Source organism: Bufo bufo, chromosome 1 (genome assembly GCF_905171765.1).
Source record: "Bufo bufo chromosome 1, aBufBuf1.1, whole genome shotgun sequence".
NCBI classification, from domain to species: Eukaryota; Metazoa; Chordata; class Amphibia; order Anura; family Bufonidae; genus Bufo; species Bufo bufo.
Window position 1 is genome coordinate 626,421,688 of NC_053389.1, and position 24,541 is coordinate 626,446,228.

The following is a 24,541-nucleotide window of genomic DNA, read 5'->3' on the forward strand; positions in this document are numbered from 1 at the left end:
CATAATCACGTTCATGTTCCTAATTATGCTTAAGGGGTTGTATGGTGCAGGTTACGTCACTAAGCCCACTCCATACACGATGTGTGCTTTCTGTACAATACAGTCCAGCCAAAATGATTAGATCTGCAATGACCTCAAACTTGGTCATTTAATATCTCAGATGCCACGTTTAGTAGAGATAGCTGCATGTGTGGGGTTAGGCAAAAGGAGGGAGCTCTTTCGGCCTTTCATACCAAGCCCCAGCAGTGAAATGACGGAGATCCAATTAGTTACAATGCCAGCCCTGGTCCTTTAGAAAGGGTCGTCAGGCTGTCTTGGTTAACTGCCTGAAAAAATGAGCACGAGGCACAGCTTAGCAAGCAGAGGGTAATAATCTCTTGGACCACAATAGTGGGATAGGGGTATTAGTGTGTGTTTTGGGGATTTAACCCATTCACACATAATCACGTACATGTACGTGGTATTGCGTAACGGGTAGTATGGAGCAGTTTACTGCGCTGAGCCCACTCTATACATGATAGGTGCTGGCTGTATAATATGGTACAGTCAGAATTACCGGTATCAGCGATGGGGCAAAACTGTGTCATTCAACTGCTCAGATTCAGGGTTTCAAAGAGATAGCTGCATATGTGGGGTTAGGCAGAGGAAAAAGGCTCCTTCTGCTTTCCTATCCAAGCCCCTGCAGCAAAATCACGGAGCTCCAACCAGTTGCCACAACAGCCCTGGGCCTTCTTAAAGGCTTCGGGCTATCATGGTTAACGGCGTGTAAAACAGTGCACAAGGGACAGCTTAACAGGCAGGGTGTCATAATTTCATGCACCACAATAGTGCAAGAGGGGGATTAGTTAGGGGGGGATTAAACCTTTTATGCATAATCGCATACATGTACGGTATTATGCATGAGTGGTTGCATGGAGCAGGCTCCAAACACATTAGATTCTGGCTGTATAACACAGCCGGAACCTGACCACAATGACCAGAATCAGCCATGACACCCAGCCATGTGTGGTGAGGGAGGGGGCTCCCTCCACATTTTGATACAAGCCCCTGCAGCTAAATCATGGGGCTCCAGTAGAAAACCATGACAGCCCTGGGTCTTCAGGCTGTCATGTTCAACCCCCTTTAAAGCTCTGCACAAGGCACAGCTCAGCAGGGAGTATGTCAGAATCTAACGGACCACAATAGTGCTCTATTCTGGTCTATGTGACAAGCGATCAGAAGGGCGCAGATCCTAGCTCTCTACCGGGGCTTACATTTTTATTTTTTTTAAAAAGCTGACTAAAATACATCTTGTTTCGCCAAAAAAATAACCCGTAATATGGCTATGTAAATGGAACATTTTAAAAGTTATTGCTCTTGGAATAAGGGGAGGAAAAAATAAAATGCAAAGATGAAAATGTGCTTTGTCTTTAAGGGGTTAGAGAAAGGGTCAGAGACTAAAAGGGGAGAGATGGAGAAAGGGTAAGGTGGAGCATGATAAATAAGATAGTGGGGTGCTAGACAGAACCTTGGCCCTAACATCCCACCTACAATGTGTTAGTGAGAACAATGGGCATACCCTCATTTAATGATTAAAAAAACATAACAAGTTTATCCTAATTAAAAGACATGGCTTTTCCTGATTATAGAAGTAAAGAAAAAGAAGCTTCCTTATCTCTATACCTGAGATATGGTTGTGTTATAATAGAAGTGTTTGTATATGATATACATATGGAAACCACATACTGTATATCCACATGTATCAGGAAGATACTTCAGGACTAGAACTCATGTCTAGCCTGATTATTATCAGTAATTAATATAAATATTAATTACCTGTCTTGTGATTCTTTTCTTTTAGTTGACCAGGGAATATGTCAGGTCCACCATTTCACTGGGCATCCGTCACCTATAAAAAGTCAGAGGTGTGATAATATGTTCCTGCTACATGCTACAGACATTAATATTTATAACACGCTAGGGACATAACTATATATCTCAGGGTTCATGTAAAAATACGGAGGTGAGAGAGAGACAAATTGAGAAGGGAAGATGGGAAGTGGAATAAAATGGGAGAGGAGGATAGGAGAGGGGGATTAACCCCTTTACCCATAATCACATAGATGTACGTTATTATGCGTAAGGGGTTATATGGAGCAGGCAGCTGCGCTGAGCCCATTACATGAGCAACGGGTGCTGGCTGTAGAAAACAGCGCAGCCAAAATGGCAAGGAGGGGCGATAACTCCAAACTCGGATTAGATGCCGTGTTTAATAAAGATAGTGGCATATGTGGGCTTAGTCAAATGGAGGGGGCTCTCTTTACCTTCCGATTCAAGCTCCTTCTGAGAAATCATGGAGCTCCATTCAGTTACCATGACAGCCCTTGATCTTCAGAAAGGGTTTTATGGCTGTCATAGTTAACTGCCTGTAAAACTGTGACCATGGCACAGCTTAGCAGGCAGAGTATCATAATCTCATATACTACAATAGTGGGAGAGGGAAATTAGTTAGGGTGATTAACCCCTTCACCCTTAATTACGTGGAAATACGTTATTATTCTTAAGGGGTTGTATAGAGAAGTTAGTTGCGCTTAGGCTGCTCCTTAAATGACAGGTGCTGGCTGTATATTACAGCCCAGCCAAAATGACCAGGATCAGCGATGAAGCCAAACCCGGTCATTTAACCACTCAGCTGCCATGTTTCCTAAAGACAGCAACATATGTGTTGCTAGTCAGAAGGAGGGTGCTCCTTCTGCCTCCCGATCAAAGCCCCTGCTATGAAATCACGGAGCTCCAATCAGTTACCATGACAGCCCTAGATCTTAAAAAAGGGTTTTTGGGCTGTCATGGTTAAGTGCCTGTATAACCGTTCACAACATAAAGCTCAGCAGGCAGAGTATAATAATCTCATGGACTACAATAGTGGGAGAGGGGGATTAACCCCTTCACGCATAATCACGTTCATGTTCCTAATTATGCTTAAGGGGTTGTATGGTGCAGGTTACGTCACTAAGCCCACTCCATACACGATGTGTGCTTGCTGTACAATACAGCCCAGCCAAAATAATTAGATCCGCAATGACCTCAAACTTGGTCATTTAATATCTCAGATGCCACGTTTAGTAGAGATAGCTGCATGTGTGGGGTTAGGCAAAAGGAGGGAGATCCTTCGGCCTTTCATACCAAGCCCCAGCAGTGAAATGATGGAGATCCAATTAGTTACCATGCCAGCCCTGGTCCTTTAGAAAGGGTCGTCAGGCTGTCTTGGTTAACTGCCTGAAAAACTGAGCATGAGGCACAGCTTAGCAAGCAGAGGGTAATAATCTCTTGGACCACAATAGTGGGATAGGGGTATTAGTGTGTGTCTTGGGGATTTAACCCATTCACACATAATCACGTACATGTACGTGGTATTGCGTAACGGGTAGTATGGAGCAGTTTACTGCGCTGAGCCCACTCTATACATGATAGGTGCTGGCTGAATAATAGGGTACAGTCAGAATTACCGGTATCAGCGATGGGGCCAAACTGTGTCATTCAACTGCTCAGATTCAGGGTTTCATAGAGATAGCTGCATATGTGGGGTTAGGCAGAGGAAAAAGGCTCCTTCTGCTTTCCTATCCAAGCCCCTGCAGCAAAATCACGGAGCTCCAACCAGTTGCCACAACAGCCCAGTGCCTTCTTAAAGGCTTCGGGCTATCATGGTTAACGGCGTATAAAACAGTGCACAAGGGACAGCTTAACAGGCAGGGTGTCATAAATTCATGCACCACAATAGTGCAAGAGGGGGATTAGTTAGGGGGGGATTAAACCTTTTATGCATAATCGCATACATGTACGGTATTATGCATAAGTGGTTGCATGGAGCAGGCTCCAAACACATTAGATTCTGGCTGTATAACACAGCCGGAACCTGACCACAATGACCAGAATCAGCCATGACACCCAGCCATGTGTGGTGAGGGAGGGGGCTCTCTCCGCATTTCGATCCAAGCCCCTGCAGCTAAATCATGGGGCTCCAGTAGAAAACCATGACAGCCCTGGGTCTTCAGGCTGTCATGTTCAACCCCCTGTAAAGCTCTGCACAAGGCACAGCTCAGCAGGGAGTATGTCAGAATCTAACGGACCACAATAGTGCTCTATTCTGGTCTATGTGACAAGTGATCAGAAGGGCGCAGATCCTAGCTCTCTACCGGGGCTTACATTTTTATGTTAAAAAAAAAGCTGACTAAAATACATCTTGTTTCACAAAAAAAATAACCCCTAATATGGCTATGTAAATGAAACATTTTAAAAGTTATTGCTCTTGGAATAAGGGGAGGAAAAAATAAAATTCAAAGATGAAAATGTGCTTTGTCTTTAAGGGGTTAGAGAAAGGGTCAGAGAGTTAAAGGGGAGAGATGGAGAAAGGGTAAGGTGGAGCATGATAAATAAGATAGTGGGGTGCTAGACAGCACCCTGGCCCTAACATCCCACCTACAATGTGTTAGTGAGAACAATGGGCATACCCTCATTTAATGGTTAAAAAAACATAACAAGTTGATCCTAATTAAAAGACATGGCTATTCCTGATTATAGAAGTAAAGAAAAAGAAGCTTCCTTATCTCTATACCTGAGATATAGTTGTGTTATAATAGAAGTGTCTGTATATGATATACATATGGAAACCACATACTGTATATCCACATGTATCAGGAAGATACTTCAGGACTAGAACTCATGTCTAGCCTGATTATTATCAGTAATTAATATAAATATTAATTACCTGTCTTGTGATTCTTTTCTTGTAGTTGACCAGGGAATATGTCAGGTCCACCATTTCACTGGGCATCCGTCACCTATAAAAAGTCAGAGGTGTGATAATATGTTCCTGCTACATGCTACAGACATTAATATTTATAATACGCTAGGGACATAACTACTGTATATATCTCAGGGTTCATGTAAAAATAGGGGGATGAGAGAGAGACAAATTGAGAAGGAAAGATGGGAAGTGGAATAAAATGGGAGAGGAGGATTGGAGAGGGGGGATTAACCCCTTCACCCATTTCACATAGATGTACGTTATTATGCGTAAGGGGTTGTATGGAGCAGGCAGCCGGGCTGAGCACGTTCCATGAGCAACGGGTGCTGGCTGTAGAAAACAGCGCAGCCAAAATGGAAAGGATGGGCGATAACTCCAAACTCGGCTTAGATGCCGTGTTTAACCACCTCAGCCCCTATAGCTTAAACACCCTTAATGACCAGTCCACTTTTTACACTTCTGACCTATACTACTTTCACCGTTTATTGCTCGGTCATGCAACTTACCACCCAAATGAATTTTACCTCCTTTTCTTCTCACTAATAGAGCTTTCATTTGGTGGTATTTCATTGCTGCTGACATTTTTACTTTTTTTGTTATTAATCGAAATTTTACAATTTTTTTGCAAAAAAATGACATTTTTCCCTTTCAGTTGTAAAATTTTGCAAAAAAAAACAACATCCATATATAAATTTTTCTCTAAATTTATTGTTCTACATGTCGTTGATAAAAAAAAATGTTTGGGTAAAAAAAAAATGGTTTGGATAAAAGTTATAGCGTTTTCAAACTATGATACAAAAATGTGAATTTCCGCTTTTTGAAGCAACTCTGACTTTCTGAGCACCTGTCATGTTTCCTGAGGTTCTACAATGCCCAGACAGTACAAACACCCCACAAATGACCCCATTTCGGAAAGTAGACACCCTAAGGTATTCGCTGATGGGCATAGTGAGTTCATAGAACTTTTTATTTTTTGTCAGAAGTTAGTGGAAAATGATGATTTTTTATTTTTATTTCTTACAAAGTCTCATATTCCACTAACTTGTGACAAAAAATAAAAACTTCTATGAACTCACTATGCCCATCAGCGAATACCTTGGGGTGTCTTCTTTCCAAAATGGGGTCACTTGTGGGGTAGTTATACTGCCCTGGCATTCTAGGGGCCCAAATGTGTGGTAAGTAGTTTGAAATCAAAATCTTTAAAAAATGGCAGGTGAAATCCGAAAGGTGCTCTTTGGAATGTCGGCCCCTTTGCCCACCTAGGCTGCAAAAAAATGTCACACATCTGGTATCTCCGTACTCAGGAGAAGTTGGGCAATGTGTTTTGGGGTGTCATTTTACATATACCCATGCTGGGTGAGAGAAATATCTTGGCAAAAGACAACTTTTCCCATTTTTTTTATCCAAAGTTGGCTTTTGACCAAGATATTTATCTCACCCAGCATGGGTATATGTAAAATGACACCCCAAAACACATTGCATAACTTCTCCTGAGTACAGCAATACCACATGTGTGATTCTTTTTTGCAGCCTAGGTGGTTAAAGGGGCCCACATTCCAAAGAGCACCTTTCGGATTTCACCGGCCATTTTTTACAGATTTTGATTTTAAACTACTTACCACACATTTGGGCCCCTAGAATGCCAGGGCAGTATAACTACCCCACAAGTGACCCCATTTTGGAAAGAAGACACCCCAAGGTATTCGCTGATGGGCATAGTGAGTTCATAGAAGTTTTTATTTTTTGTCACAAGTTAGTGGAATATGAGACTTTGTAAGAAAAAAAAAAAATCATCATTTTCCGCTAACTTGTGACAAAAAATATAAAATTCTAGGAACTCTCCATGCCCCTCACGGAATACCTTGGGGTGTCTTCTTTCCAAAATGGGGTCACTTGTCGGGTAGTTATACTGCCCTGGCATTTTCCAGGGGCCCTAATGTGTGGTAAGTAAGTAAATGACCTGTGAAATCCGAAAGGTGCTCTTTGGAATGTGGGCCCCTTTGCCCACCTAGGCTGCAAATAAGTGTCACACATGTGGAATCGCCGTATTCAGGAGAAGTTGGGCAATGTGTTTTGGGGTGTCTTTTTACATATACTCATGCTGGGTGAGAGAAATATCTCGGCAAAAGACAACTTTTCCCATTTTTTATACAAAGTTGGTATTTGACCAAGATATTTATCTCACCCAGCATGGGTATATGTAAAATGACACCCCAAAACACATTGCCCAACTTCTCCGGAGTACGGCGATATCAGATGTGTGACACTTTTTTGCAGCCTAGATGCACAAAGGGGCCCTCATTCCTTTTATGAGGGCATTTTTAGACATTTGGATCCCAGACTTCTTCTCACGCTTTAGGGCCCCTAAAATGCCAGGGCAGTATAAATACCCCACATGTGACCCCATTTTGGAAAGAAGACACCCCAAGGTATTCAATGAGGGGCATGGCGAGTTCATAGAAATTTATTTTTTTTGGCTCAAGTTAGCGGAAATTGATTTTCTTTTTTTTTCTCTCACAAAGTATCCCTTTCCGCTAACTTGGGACAAAAATTTCAATCTTTCATGGACTCAATATGCCCCTCATGGAATACCTGGGGGTGTCTTCTTTCCGAAATGGGGTCTAATGTGGGGTATTTATACTGCCCTGGCATTGTAGGGGCCCTAAAGCGTGAGAAGAAGTCTGGAATATAAATGTCTAAAAATTTTACGCATTTGGATTCCGTGAGGGGTATGGGGAGTTCATGTGAGATTTTATTTTTTGACACAAGTTAGTGGAATATGAGACTTTGTAAGAAAAAATAATAATATTTCCGCTAACTTGGGCCAAAAAAATGTCTGAATGGAGCCTTACAGGGGGGTGATCAATGACAGGGGGGTGATCAATGACAGGGGGGTGATCAGGGAGTCTATATGGGGTGATCACCCCCCTGTCATTGATCACCCACCTATAAGGCTCCATTCAGATGTCCGTATGTGTTTTGCGGATCCGATCCATGTATCAGTGAATCCGTAAAAATCATGCGGACGTCTGAATGGAGCCTTACAGGGGAGTGATCAATGACAGGGGGGTGATCAGGGAGTCTATATGGGGTGATCACCCCCCTGTCATTGATCACCCCCCTGTAAGGCTCCATTCAGACGTCCGCATGATTTTTACGGATCCGATCCATGTATCAGTGGATCCGTAAAAATCATGCGGACGTCTGAATGGAGCCTTACAGGGGAGTGATCAATGACAGGGGGGTGATCAATGACAGGGGGGTGATCAATGACAGGGGGGTGATCAGGGAGTCTATATGGGGTGATCACCCACCTATAAGGCTCCATTCAGATGTCCGTATGTGTTTTGCGGATCCGATCCATTTATCAGTGGATCCGTAAAAATCATGCGGACGTCTGAATGGAGCCTTACAGGGGAGTGATCAATGTCAGGGGGGTGATCAATGACAGGGGGGTGATCAGGGAGTCTATATGGGGTGATCACCCCTGTCATTGATCACCCCCCTGTAAGGCTCCATTCAGACGTCCGCATGATTTTTACGGATCCGATCCATGTATCAGTGGATCCGTAAAAATCATGCGGACGTCTGAATGGAGCCTTACAGGGGAGTGATCAATGACAGGGGGGTGATCAATGACAGGGGGGTGATCAGGGAGTCTATATGGGGTGATCACCCCCATCATTGATCACCCCCCTGTAAGGCTCCATTCAGACGTCCGCATGAATTTTACGGATCCGATCCATGTATCAGTGGATCCGTAAAAATCATGCGGACGTCTGAATGGAGCCTTACAGGGGAGTGATCAATGACAGGGGGGTAATCAATTACAGGGGGGTGATCAATGACAGGGGGGTGATCAATGACAGGGGGGTGATCAGGGAGTCTATATGGGGTGATCAACCCCCTGTCATTGATCACCCACCTATAAGGCTCCATTCAGATGTCCATATGTGTTTTGCGGATCCGATCCATGTATCAGTGGATCCGTAAAAATCATGCGGACGTCTGAATGGAGCCTTACAGGGGAGTGATCAATGACAGGGGGGTGATCAGGGAGTCTATATGGGGTGATCACCCCCCTGTCATTGATCACCCCCCTGTAAGGCTCCATTTAGACGTCTGCATGATTTTTACGGATCCGATCCATGTATCAGTGGATCCGGAAAAATCATGCGGACGTCTGAATGGAGCCTTACAGGGGGGTGATCAATGACAGGGGGTTGATCAATGACAGGGGGGTGATCAATGACAGGGGGGTGATCAGGGAGTCTATATGGGGTGATCACCCCCCTGTCATTGATCACCCACCTATAAGGCTCCATTCAGATGTCCGTATGATTTTTGCGGATCCGATCCATTTATCAGTGTATCCGTAAAAATCATGAGGATGTCTGAATGGAGCCTTACAGGGGAGTGATCAATGTCAGGGGGGTGATCAATCACAGGGGGGTGATCAGGGAGTCTATATGGGGTGATCACCCTCGTCATTGATCACCCCCCTGTAAGGCTCCATTCAGACGTCCGCATGATTTTTACGGATCCGATCCATGTATCAGTGGATCCGTAAAAATCATGCGGACGTCTGAATGGAGCCTTACAGGGGAGTGATCAATGTCAGGGGGGTGATCAATGACAGGGGGGTGATCAGGGAGTCTATATGGGGTGATCACCCCCGTCATTGATCACCCCCCTGTAAGGCTCCATTCAGACGTCCGCATGAATTTTACGGATCCGATCCATGTATCAGTGGATCCGTAGAAATCATGCGGACGTCTGAATGGAGCCTTACAAGGGAGTGATCAATGACAGGGGGGTGATCAATGACAGGGGGGTGATCAGGGAGTCTATATGGGGTGATCAGGGGTGATCAGTGGTTCATAAGGGGTTAATAAGTGACAGGGGGGGTGTAGTGTAGTGGTGTTTGGTGCTACTTTGCTGAGCTACCTGTGTCCTCTGGTGGTCGATCCAAACAAAAGGGACCACCAGAGGACCAGGTAGCAGGTATATTAGACGCTGTTATCAAAACAGCGTCTAATATACCTGTTAGGGGTTAAAAAAATCGCATCTCCAGCCTGCCAGCGAACGATCGCCACTGGCAGGCTGGAGATCCACTCTCTTACCTTCCGATCCTGTGAACGCGCGCGCCTGTGTGCGCGCGTTCACAGGAAATCTTGCGTCTCGCGACATGGCGCATATATGAGTGACTATGCGCCAGACTGCCGCCTCCGGAGCGCGATCCTGCGTTAGGCGGTCCGGAGGCGGTTAATAGAGATAGCGGCATATGTGGGCTTAGTTAAAGGTAGGAGGCTCTCTCAAGCTCCTGCAGAGAAATCATGGAGCTCCAATCAGTTACCATGACAGCCCTTGACCTTCAGAAAGGGTTTTCTGGCTGTTAAGGTTAACTGCCTGTGTGCATGGCACAGCTTAGCAGGCAGAGTATCATAATCTCATATACTACATCAGTGGGAGAGGGAAATTAGTTAGGGTGATTAACCCCTTTACCCATAATCACGTCGATGTAAGTTATTATTCTTAGGCCTCATGCACACGACCGTATTTTCCGTTGGTCCGTGATCCGTGACCGTTTTTTCGTCCGTGGGTCTTCCTTGATTTTTGGAGGATCCACGGACATGAAAAAAAAGTCGTTTTGGTGTCCGCCTGGCCGTGCGGAGCCAAACGGATCCGTCCTGAATTACAATGCAAGTCAATGCGGACGGATCCGTTTGACGTTGACACAATATGGTGCAATTTCAAACGGATCCGTCCCCCATTGACTTTCAATGTAAAGTCAGGAGTCCCTATTATACCATCGGATCGGAGTTTTCTCCAATCCGATGGTATATTTTAACTTGAAGCGTCCCCATCACCATGGGAACGCCTCTATGTTAGAATATACTGTCGGATATGAGTTAGATCGTGAAACTCATATTCAACAGTATATTCTAACACAGAGGCGTTCCCATAGTGATGGGGACGCTTCTAGTTAGAATATACTACGAACTGTGTACATGACTAGCCCCTGCTGCCTGGCAGCACCCCATCTCTTACAGGGGGCTGTGATCTGCACAAGTAACCCCTCAGGTGCTGCACCTGAGGGGTTAATTGTGCATATCATAGCCCCCTGTAAGAGATCAGGGGCTGCCATGCAGCAGGGGGCAGACCCCCGTCCCTCCCCAGTTTGAATATCATTGGTGGCCAGTGTGCGGCCTCCCCCGGCCCTCCCTCCCTCTATTGTAATATCATTGGTGGCCAGTGTGCGGCCTCCCCCGGCCCCCCCTCCCTCCCTTTATTGTATTATCATTGGTGGCCAGTGTACGGCCTCCCCCGTCCCCCCTCTATTGTAATATCATTGGTGGCCAGTGTGCGGCCTCCCCCGGCCCCCCCTCCCTCCCTTTATTGTATTATCATTGGTGGCCAGTGTGAGGCCTCCCCCTCCCTCCCTCTATTGTAATATCATTGGTGGCCAGTGTGCGGCCTCCCCCGGCCCCCCCTACCTCCCTTTATTGTATTATCATTGGTGGCCAGTGTGCGGCCCCCCCGGCCCCCCCATCCTCCCTCTATTGTAATATCATTGGTGGCCAGTGTGCGGCCTCCCCTCTCCCCCCCCTCGACCATTGGTGGCAGCGGAGAGTTCCGATCGGAGTCCAAGTTTAATCGCTGGGGCTCCGATCGGTAACCATGGCAACCAGGACGCTACTGCAGGCCTGGTTGCCATGGTTACTTAGAAATATTACAATATTAGAAGCATCATACTTACCTGCTGCGCTGTCTGTGACCGGCCGGGAGCTACTCCTACTGGTAAGTGACAGGTCTGTGTGGCGCATTGCTTAATGATCTGTCACTTACCAGTAGGAGGAGCTCCCGGCCGGTCCCGGCCGGTCTAATATTGTAATATTGCTAATTAACCATGGCAACCAGGCCTGCAGTAGCATCCTGGTTGCCATGGTTACCGATCGGAGCCCCAGAGCGATTAAACTGGGACTCCGATCGGAACTCTCCGCTGCCACCAATGATCGTGGGGGATATTAATACAATAGAGAAGGGGGGCAGGGGGGGGCCGCACACTGGCCACCAATGATAATACAATAGAGGGAGGGAGGGGGGGCCGGGGGGCCGCACACTGGCCACCAATGATAATACAAAAAAGGGAGGGAGGGGGGCCGGGGGAGACCGCACACTGGCCACCAATGATATTACAATAGAGGGAGGGGGGGCCGGGGGGGCCGCACTGGCCACCAATGAAATTAAAACTGGGGAGGGAGGGGGGGTCTGCCCCCTGCTGCATGGCAGCCCCTGATAGGGGGCTCTGATATGCACAATTAACCCCTCAGGTGCAGCACCTGAGGGGTTAATTGTGCGGATCACAGCCCCCTGTAAGAGATCGGGTGCTACCAGGCAGCAGGGGGCAGTCATGTACACAGTTCGTAGTATATTCTAACTAGAAGCGTCCCCATCACTATGGGAACGCCTCTGTGTTAGAATATACTGTCGGATATGAGTTTTCACAAACTCATCTCTGAAAAAGCTTTTATGCAGACGGATCTTCGGATCCGTCTGTATGAAAGTAACCTATGGCCACGGATCACGGACGCGGATGCCAATCTAGTGTGCATCCGTTTTATTTCACGGACCCATTGACTTGAATAGGTCCGTGAACCGTTGTCTGTCAAAAAAATAGGACAGGTCCTATTTTTTTGACGGACAGGAAACACGGATCACGGATGCGGCTGCAAAATGGTGCAATTTCCGATTTTTCCACGGACCCATTGAAAGTCAATGGGTCCGCGAAAAAAAAACAGAAAACTGCACAACGGCCACGGATGCACACAACGGTCGTGTGCATGAGGCCTTAAGGGGTTGTATAGAGCAGTTTGTTGTTCTTAGGCCCTCCTCAAACCACAGGTGATTGCTGTATAATACAGCCCAGCCAAAATTACCAGGATCAGCGATAAAGCTAAACCCAGTCATTTAACCACTCAGCTGCCATGTTTCCTAAAGACAGCAATATATGTGGGGTTAGTCAGAAGTAGGGTGCTCCTTCTGCCCACCCTAGCCCTAACCTCCACAATGTGTTAGTGAGAACAGTGGGCATACACTAAATTTATGATTACAAAAACATAATAAGTTTATCCTAATTAAAAGACATGGCTTTTCCTGATAGATGTAAAGAACAAGGATCCTCCTCATCTCTGTTCCTTAGTTATGGTTGTGTTATAATAGAAGTGGCTGTATATCATATTCACTATATATGTGATACATACATCAGAAAGATACTTCAGGATGAGAACTCATGTCTAGCCTGATTATTATCAGTAATTAATATAAATATTAATTACCTGTCTTGTCATTCTTTTCTTGTAGTTGACCAGGGAATATGTCAGGTCCACCATTTCACTGGGCATCAGTCACCTATAAAAAGTCAGAGGTGTGATAATATGTTCCTGCTACATGCTACAGACATTAATATTTATACGCTAGGGACATAACTATATATTTCAGGTATCATGTAAAAATAGGGGGGTGAGAGAGAGACAAATCGAGAAGGGAAGATGGGAAGTGGAATAAAATAGGAGAGGAGGATTGGAGAGGGGGGATTAACCCCTTCACCCATAATTTCTCAGAGGACTACAATGACCAGGATTCACGATGATGTCACATCTGGTCTTTTTAATCTCTCAAATTCCACATTTAATATTGATACAGTAGCTGCATATGAGGGATTTGGCACAGGGAGGCGATTTTTATCTACCTTCCAATCCAAGCCCCTGCAGCAATTTCCCGAAGCTTTAGTAAGTTACCTTTACCGCCCTAGTCTTTCAGAAAGGGTCTCCTGACTGTCATGGCTAACTACCAGTAAAACAATTGAGGGAGAGGGGTATTACAGGTGGGTTGGGGGGTTAACCCCTTTACACATAATCACGTACATGAAGTAATCAAGTACGTTATAATGTGTATAAGGTTGTATGGACCAGGTTGCTGTGGTTATCTCGCTCCATACACGACAGATGCTGACTTTATACTATAGCGCAGCCATAACTACCAGGATTGACGATGATGCCAAATTTGTTCATTCAACCGCTCAGAGATAGTTGCATATATGGCTTTAGTCAGAAGGAGGGGGGGCGCCTCTTCCTTCAGATCCAAGCCCCTGAAACGAAATCACAAGGCTCGAATCAGTTACAATCATGTGTCTCGGCCTTCTGAAGGGTCTTTGGGCTGTTATGGTTAACTGCCTTTAAAACCGTTCTCGAAGCACAGCTCAGCATGCAGATTGTCATAATCTCATGGAGCATAATAGTGGGAGAGGGCTGCTAGAGAGTGAGGATTAATCCCTTTACACATAAATACATTCTTGTATGTTATTATACATAAGGGGTTGCATGGCGTAGGCTGCTGCTCTGAGCTAGCTCCAAGCACATTGGGTGCTGGATTTATTATATAGCTCACCCACAAAGATGAAGATCGACAATCATTCCAAACCAGGTCATTTAACTGCTCAGATTCAATGTTTACTAGAGATAGCAGCATATGTGGGGTTAAGCAGAGGGAGGGGGCATAATTACAGGGCTCCAATCAGTTACCATGACAGCCCTGGGCATTCTTAAGGTTCTTCAGGCTGTCATAGTCAACCAGCTCTGAAGCTTTGCGCAAGGCAGAGCTTAGCAGTGAGCATGTCAGAATCCTACAGACCTCAAACTTGCTCTATTATGGTCTATGAGACAAGCGATCAAAAGTTTGCAGGTCTAGATCCCTATGGGGGAATTATTTTTAGTGGGAAATTACTAAAAATTTAAATCATCAACCTTTCCCATTTTTAAATGTAAAAATAAATAAAATGTAAAAATATAACTAAAACAGGTGTCTTTGCTTCCTAATATGTCAGAACTATCAAAATGTAAAAAAAAAAAAAATTCTGCATGGTAGATGCTATAATGGAAAACTAAATAAAAACATGCAATTTGGTATTTATTGGTCACCTTCTCCCCACCAAAAAATATAATAATAGTGATCGAAAAGTCGCATGTAGCCCAAAAATGGTGCAGAAAAAAACTACAGTTTGTCCATCAAAAATAGAAGTCCTTACACAGCTCTGTATGTAGACAGAAATATAAAAGCGTTTCTTTTCTTGCTATTGACTAGGCATATGTTAGATTCCACCATCTTACTGGCAGGAGCATTACTATAGCACTAAAAGATGCTGAGCCCAAGCTCTAATGTGTATAGGCCAAATTCTCTAAGTAATCTCAAACCCCCCAATGCCCCCCCCCCCCCACAAACATACATGCGCCGTAGCACTAATATTTGACTTGCTGGATGGACACTATGATACACACAGGGCTCTATACAGTAGCAGCACATACCTGTTAAATCTAGTGCCTCATAGGTGAAGACTCCTCTGATAGACATTCTCTTTCACCAAAATTGGCCAGATGGGGATTTTGTATATGTTAAGGCTGGCCATGGTCAATGCTGGACAAGTGAGGAGCCAAATATGTCTCAGACACAATACTGTTATAGTGGCTGGTAGACACAGCACCAAGTTCTAACCTATTATGAAGCCTATATGACATCATCAGAAAATGAACAGAAGGCCAGCTCGGTGGCGGACATTTACAAATTACAAAGGTTTTACTCCAGTTTTTTTGGCATTAAAAAAAACAGATGTGGCAAATTTATTAAGAGTAGTGTGGATCTTAATTCATTGCCCTGCGTTTTTACTAAGACTAACATGATGTGCCACTCTTAAGTAAATGACTTCCAGTAATGAAAGTTAGACATGACATAGATAGGTCCTGTGTGTTTAACCAGAACATATATGTCACCTAACACTGTTGCTTATTGAATGTCAGGGCTCACGTGGTTGATGCTGTGTATCAGTTAGGCCATTTATACATTACACAAGAATGATCCATGGGCTATGCTATTCTACTGTGCATATAGGGGGTCAACTGCCTGATATAAAGAAAGGTATGGAAGCTGAATTTTATATACATGTATATTAGAAAATTATATGATTTCCTATTAGATAAACAAATAAATATAAAGTATTAATTGGAATACCCCTTTAAATCTCTCCTATTGCCTCATTTGGGCATGTATTTCACACATGCATTTATGGTGCTTATTCCTATAATATATTTCTAATTACAATAAATCAAAATGTACTAGGCACTGTTCAGACTTGCGGCATTGCTTCCATTTATACTAGAGCTATATACACCAGATTCATTTTCAATGGATACCAGCTAAACTTAATGGACCCTATTTAGGTTAGTTGGGTCTGTTAGGATTTCCTGAAAGGTTGTGCTGTTGTCTGTGGCAAAAATATCACTGCAAACTAAGGAAAGTACAATTCACCCCTAGGAAGGATCTATTCCGGTCGATAATTTGGATTAATGTACCTCTCCTGTGTCATCTTGTCTTTGTCACATCTCCTGCTGGTTGTTCATGTGTACTCCCTCTGATGACAATGGCCTGAGCTATACTAATGGCCAGTAGAGACATCACCGAATTCTAACCAATTATGAGGTCAGGTCTCTATGGCATCATCAGAAGACGTCTCTGGGAAGCATGTTGCAATATACTAATATTCTTTAGCCTCACCTAAATTGTAATTTGCACAGGGACAGAATATATTGCATGTATCTAGATTTGATCTATGTGGCCTAGAGTCCTCATGGTAATACTAGGAGGAGCAGGAAGTGTCAGAGGAGCAGGACATCTTACTGTTAGGAACTAAGGCCTCATGCACACGACCGTATGTATTTTGCAGTCCGCAAAAAAAGGATTCGGAAATAATACAGATGAGGTCCGTGTGCATTCCGTATTTTGCGGAATGGAACATCTGGCCCCTAATAGAACAGTACTATCCTTGTCCGTAATTCGGACAATAATAGGACATATTAATTTTTTTTGCAGAAACGAAATATGGACATACGGAAACGGAATGCACACGGAGTAACCTCTGCTTTTTTTGCGGACCCATTGAAATGAGTGCTTCCGTATATGGTCCGCAAAATAAAAAAATTGCGACGGACATGGAAAAGAAAATACGTTTGTGTATATGAGACCTAAGGCACAATTATCAACCAGTGAATGATTTTTATTTTTTATTATTTTACTAGGTGGATTACTGACATTTACTGAACAGAAACCTTCTGAGCGCCATGTATGACACCACAACCGGAGTAATGATGGTGTCCATTGTTTGACGGAAGACACAATGCAGATGTGAACAAAGCCTTTGAGTCTAAATTTTATTTTTCAGGTCAGAAAATTTAAGTTGAACTTTGGCAGCAATAGGACATAGGCCACTTTTTATTTAGTAATGGCCCTATTTGTGTCTCTGCAATGGCACTGCTATATATTTACAGTAAGTGTATAACAAATATCTGTAATAAAAAAAAGTAACAAAATCTAATAAAATCATACATCGTAAATTCATATTTACATGTACAAATATCCTGATTCTAATTAACCTGCTGGCCTAGAATTAGTATTAACTCTGATAATTAGAGTACTTACCTTTCCTGTGTCACCTCTTCCACGTTTACATGCTTCACCACCTTCTCCTTAACTGTACAAGTGTCTGGAAAACAGAGTGGAAAGTTCTAAGTGATTATGTGATGTCATAACTGTATGACATCACAAGAGAAGAGAAGCAAAGAATCCTGGGACGGACACTACATGACTACATGAAGACATGCATTAAAATCACACATACATTTATAATACTTGTTCCTACATACAGAAATATATCTCTAATTAAGAAAAAGTTAAATGTAGTAGGCTCTTTTCTGACTAACACTGCGGCCCTGATTCATCAATACTTGGCAGACCTCGTCATAAATATAATGCCTCCTCCTGCAGTCTATGCGCCAAACTGAAATCTACTTCATCTAGTAACTGGCATAGATTTCAGTCATCATTTACAGCAGTTTCTGGTGCAAATGATGTTGAATGTGCTGAGGATGATAGTACCACCCACCCTGGACTCATCCCACCCCTTTTAATTAACTGGTAACGTCAGTGTTAAAAACACCAGTTTCCACTAGATTTAGTTACAGTGGTCAGCATTGAGCGAATCAAAGCCAAACAAATTCAGGAAAAATTAGATTTGCCGCAAATCCGAATTTCCTTGCACTTCATGGTAACAAATCTATTTTTTCTGAAATGGCGGCAAAAAAAAAGAAACATACTCACCTCATCAATTCGCCATCTATTCCATGACGTCACCACGCTGGCCAGTGATAAAGTCACCGCGCCTGGCCAGAGTGATGACATCATCACGTCCCTGCACAAGATTTCACGCATTGTCTTCAATCAAGATGGCTGTGACAGTCTCTTCGCAAGCAAATGGATAAGGTGAGTATCTATTTATTTATTTAACCAGATTAACCCCTGAAATACATTAATTTTAATTTCAGATGCCGCAATTAGCGATGAACATGGCATCTTAGGGCATCTCAGTCATTGTGCCCGCTACATATAAAGGAATGCACCTCATGACAAAGTAATTTGTCACCAATCAAATATCTTTGTGAAATTCGGCCAAGCAGCCAAATCAAATTTTTCATAACTTCGCTCATCACTAGCAGTGGTATTTAAAAAGTGAAAAACCTGATTTTGATAATTTTCACCCAGTATCTTTCATGTACAGCAGACCAATGAGAATTTGATTAAGTTCAGTGGATATCCACAAACTCTAATGGGCCACATTTAATTTACAGCAAGTGTTTGCCATTTTTCACTATCACTGCAGACTAAGGATGACACAAATCACCCATCAGTTTTATAGTCCAATTCACTATAGTAGCAAAAATCCTCCTTCATGTCCTACTGGGAATTAGACACATTATTAATTCCTGTATTGACAAACAGAAAAACACAAAATGCACATTTAGGATAGAGAACCTCTAGGAAACAAACCCAAAATAGTTATAGGGTACAGCCACACATGTAGGTTTTCTGATGCAGTTTGAGGAATAATAAGCAGAAGTGAATATAAAAAAAGAGTTGAAATTGTATCTGTACTTTTTACTTTCATTCCTTTTGTGATCCACTCCTGATTTTGGCTTCTAAAACTGCATAAAAAACTGACCATTCTCTTATATATTACTGAGTATTAACCCCTTAACGCATTACCGCCATACATGCACAGCATTCATTTAAATGCTCCCCAGACGAGATTGTGCGCCCGAAGCTCCACTTACCCCACTGTTTCGGGGACCGAACAACTCCCGCTCGACGGCCAGGGATCAGCTGTGGTCCCGGACGCAGATCACTGTGATATGTCTGTTCCTCGCTGCAGACCAATCACAGTGCATTTAAGTTGTATTTAAGCGATCGTGTGCCCGAAACTCCACTTACCCGCTGTGCCCCACCATCACCCCTCATTGGTCCCTACTACAGTATATGACCTGTCACTGTGCCCTGTCAGTGATTTACCAATAGTGACAGTACATCAGCACCCCCAATTATCCTTCAATAAACTCCCCAGTCCCTTCAACAATTATTGGGGACCTCAGAACTTGTCTTGTCTTGTCTATAAATACTCTGCGTTTCAAACCCCCTGTGACATAGCAAGAGGTTTTGTTTGGGAAGGCAGGTATTTTCCTCCCAACATGGGCGGCAGGGCTGATTTCCAGCCAGGTGAGATTAAATACCGGACCGGAGTTTATGTGCCGTTCCGGGTTTTGGCAGCACCTGGCTGTCCTTTAAATAGGCAGCTGGGCTCAGAATCAAGGTCTCTGTTTTGGGATCTGAGGCATGGTGCCGTGCTAGAGGGCTGAGAGCCGGATGCGGGGAAACAGGCCCCCTAAATCCCGTTGTGGACCACTGAAAATACCTGCTAACAAGGTGACTTTTGTGCTTTGGACTTTCCTTTGTGTGAACGAACACTAAGACTGAAAAATTTTGCTTTGTTTTTTCCTCCTATGTGAATAAACACTGAAGTTTTGTTTTACACACTGTTTATTTTGCCTCTGTTCTGCGTCCACTTACCCTGCCTACTAGAGCGAATCCTCACAATTGGTGGCTTGGAGCACGCACACGCAGTGAGGTTGGCGTAAACGCCTAAATATTTTTTCCGGGTACGGCTGGATGTCCTGGATTAAACCAGCTAAATTTAAACCTGTGTCACGTGACAAAATGGAGGCTGTAATGAAAGCTCTCATGGAGGCTAATCAACACCAGCAAGAAATAAACCAGCTGCTGTTACAACACGTGATGGCTTTACAGACGGCAGGAGCGTCCCAGAGTGTCAATGATGTCCAGAAAGCGGTCCGTGCGGCGATCCCCAAGATGACACCATCATATGACGTCGAAACCTACCTGGCGATGTATGAGAAGGGGGCCACAAGGGAGAATCTACCCCGAGATCAGTGGGCTGAGGTCGTCGCTTCGTTACTGACATCCGATTCCCAGCGGGTGTATTTCGACTTGCTGGACGATCAAGCGGCCGACTACCAGAAAGTCAAGGGTGAGATTCTGGCAAATCTAGGGGTAAATGTGTTGGTCTGGGCCCAGCGGGTGCATCAGTGGGGGTTTAAACCGGCTGAGCCCGTGAGACCCCAGTATTATAACTTTCTTAACCTCTTGCAAAAGTGGATACAGCCTGAAGTTTTGAGCCCCACTGCTATGCTGGACCGTCTGTTGGCTGATATGCTCTGGAGGGTTTTGCCACCCCCTCTCCAGCAATGAATCGGCCAGGTCTCTCCAGGTAATGCTCTCGAGATGGTCGACCTGGTGGAGCACTATCAGGCTATCCGAAATCTACAGGGGGTTCTTTTGGGAGGGGGGTAGTCAAAACCCGTAATTCTCCACCCCAGACACGGCGATTTGGGCCTACCAAACCCACCCGAGATATACCCCCTGTGGACCCAGCTCCAATAGTCTGCTGGCGGTGTCGGGAGCCTGGCCATGTACGAGCTGACTGTCCACATCCGGTGGAACCCATGGACACAAACTATTGCTTTCGTCAGTCATTATATGCTAGGAAGCTGTGTGCAGCGGGTGCCCCGGAGACTCTGAATCACCTGTGCCAGGTGGAGGTGAGAGACACTTCAGCGGAGGTTCTGTTGGACTCAGGGAGTTTGGTGTCAATGGTAAAAGCTCCCCTGATACGGTCCACTGAGTATACTGGCCGGAAAGTTGGAGTCATGTGTATTCATATAAACTTAAAAGACTACCCCACTGCTATGGTGTCTCTATCCACAGTTGCTGGCAGGTGGACCCACGAGGTGGCTGTCACCACCAATCTACACTATGAACTTATATTAGGGAGAGACTTCCCGGGCTTCCCGGCACTGTGGCCTGCTAAGAGAGTGACTGACACCCATGAGACGGGGTAACCCTAGCAGAGTGGCCCGGCTTAAGGGGGAGACCAGAACCCTGGGAACCTGAGTCTGAAGGGCAAGTGGTAGGGGTGACCACCACTTCGGTGGAAGAGGGGGAGACAACCCTCCTAAGTGTGATGGTGGGAGACTTGGAGGACTTGCCACCGGGTCCTGAGCTGGCAGACCTCAATGTCTCCGGGGATAATATTGGTATCGCCAAACACCGGAACCCAACCCTATCCCGAGCCTGGGAAAATGTATTAATAGTAGATAGTGAACCACAACAACCAGAGGCAAAGTCGGTGTTCCCCCGGTTTTGTGGTTTATCAGGGTATGTTGTACCGGGTAAACCAGCTGCAAGGTGAATCCATTGAACAGTTGTTGGTGCCCCAGGCTTATCGCAAACTCATATTAGAGTTACCCCACCAGCATGTTCTCGGAGGGTCATCTGGGAATGCAGAAGTCACAGGACCGGATACTACAATGGTTTTACTGGACCAGTGTGTTTAAGGAGGTGGAAGAATTCTGTAAGTCTTGCCCGACCTGCCAGGCAACTAGCCCCCAGCACCTTTTCCGCAGTCCCTTGGTACCTCTCCCAATCATCGAGTTGCCGTTTGAGTGAATCGCTATGGACCTCGTAGGCCCAGTACCAAAGTCCGCTAGAGGACACCAACACATCTTGGTTGTACTGGACTACGCCACTCGGTACCCAGAGGCGGCGCTACTGCGACATACATTGGCAAAGCTTGTAGCTAAGGAGCTAATGGAGTTGTTCTCCCGAGTGGGGCTACCTAAAAAGGTTCTGACTGACCAGGGGACCCCTTTAATGTCCAAGGTCATGAGGAAACTCTGTAAGTTGCTGCATATCAGACAGTTACGGACATCCGTGTACCATCCGCAAACGGACGGTCTGGTTGAAAGGTTTAACAAAACTCTAAAACCTATGTTAAAAAGGGTGGTGTCTAAAGATGGGAAGGATTGGGATCTTCTTCTTCTTCACTATCTCATGTTTGCTGTGCGAGAGGTACCCCAGGCTTCAACTGGGTTCTCACCCTTCGAATTGCTTTATGGCAGACATCCTCGTGGTCTGTTGGACGTGACCAAAGAGGCATGGGAACAGCAACCCACTCCGCATAAAAGTGTCCTGGAGTATGTAATCAAGATGAAACAGCGGATAGAGACCGTTTTGCCTCTTGTCAAGGAGCATATGGAGGCCGCTCAGCGAGCCCAGAGTCGGATCGATAATCGGCAGGCCCTGTCCCGGGTACACTGTCTGGCGTGTTTTCATCCCCTTAGGGTTGAACAAAAGGAAGGGGGGGTATGTGACATAGCAGGGGGTTTTGTTTGGGAAGGCAGGTATTTTCCTCCCAACATGGGTGGCTGGGCTGATTTCCAGCAAGGTGAGATCAAATACTGGACCGGAGTTTAAGTGCGGGTCAGAGTTTCTCAGCTGAGCTCAGAATCAAGGTCTCTGTTTTGGAATCTGAGGCATGGTGCCGTGCTAGAGGGCTGAGAGCTGCATGCGGGAAAACAGGCCCCCTAAAGCCTGTTGTGGACCGCTGAAAAAAACTGCTAACAAGGTGACCGTTTTGTGCTTTGGACTTTCCTTTGTGTGAACAAACACTAAGACTGAAAAATGTTGCTTTGTTTTTTCCTCCTATGTGAATAAACACTGAAGTTTTGTTTTACACACTGTTTCTTTTGCCTCTGTTCTGCGTACGCTTACCCTGCCTACCAGAGCGAATCCTCACACCCCCCCATACCTCCGAACCTCTATCTTCTATCTGTGACCAGTCCTTGTCACTGACTTTGCCAACAGTGACTGATATAAAGTGCATTTATTATAATGACAAACAGAAGGATCCCTCAGGAGGTTGCAACGCTATATAAATTTTGCAAAGTAGGCTTAAATGGTCACTTGGACCTTAGCGTGACTTTGCAGCCTCTCTGACTAATAGTAAAACAAATCTTTATTAATCACTATATTAAAAAACATATACTTCTTGGGAACTTAATATTTAAAACTCTCAGGAATTGTGGAATCAAGGAAATCAATGACCCTTCTAGTTATATGTATGTTCTCATATCGGACTTGGCCGAACATACACTGCGTGCAGAATTATTAGGCAAATGAGTATTTTGACCACATCATCCTCTTTATGCATGTTGTCTTACTCCAAGCTGTAAAGGGTCGAAAGCCTACTACCAATTAAGCATATTAGGTGATGTGCATCTCTGTAATGAGAAGGGGTGTGGTCTAATGACATCAACACCCTATATTAGGTGTGCATAATTATTAGGCAACTTTACTTTGGCAAAATGGGTCAAAAGAAGGACTTGACAGGCTCAGAAAAGTCAAAAATAGTGAGATATCTTGCAGAGGGATGCAGCACTCTTAAAATTGCAAAGCTTCTGAAGCGTGATCATCGAACAATCAAGCGTTTCATTCAAAATAGTCAACAGGGTCGCAAGAAGCGTGTGGAAAAACCAAGGCGCAAAATAACTGCCCATGAACTGAGAAAAGTCAAGCGTGCAGCTGCCAAGATGCCACTTGCCACCAGTTTGGCCATATTTCAGAGCTGCAACATCACTGGAGTGCCCAAAAGCACAAGGTGTGCAATACTCAGAGACATGGCCAAGGTAAGAAAGGCTGAAAGACGACCACCACTGAACAAGACACACAAGCTGAAACGTCAAGACTGGGCCAAGAAATATCTCAAGACTGATTTTTCTAAGGTTTTATGGACTGATGAAATGAGAGTGAGTCTTGATGGGCCAGATGGATGGGCCCGTGACTGGATTGGTAAAGGGCAGAGAGCTCCAGTCCGACTCAGACGCCAGCAAGGTGGAGGTGGAGTACTGGTTTGGGCTGGTATCATCAAAGATGAGCTTGTGGGGCCTTTTCGGGTTGAGGATGGAGTCAAGCTCAACTCCCAGTCCTACTGCCAGTTTCTGGAAGACACCTTCTTCAAGCAGTGGTACAGGAAGAAGTCTACATCCTTCAAGAAAAACATGATTTTCATGCAGGACAATGCTCCATCACACGAGTCCAAGTACTCCACAGCGTGGCTGGCAAGAAAGGGTATAAAAGAAGAAAATCTAATGACATGGCCTCCTTGTTCACCTGATCTGAACCCCATTGAGAACCTGTGGTCCATCATCAAATGTGAGATTTACAAGGAGGGAAAACAGTACACCTCTCTGAACAGTGTCTGGGAGGCTGTGGTTGCTGCTGCACGCAATGTTGATGGTGAACAGATCAAAACACTGACAGAATCCATGGATGGCAGGCTTTTGGGTGTCCTTGCAAAGAAAGGTGGCTATATTGGTCACTGATTTGTTTTTGTTTTGTTTTTGAATGTCAGAAATGTATATTTGTGAATGTTGAGATGTTATATTGGTTTCACTGGTAAAAATA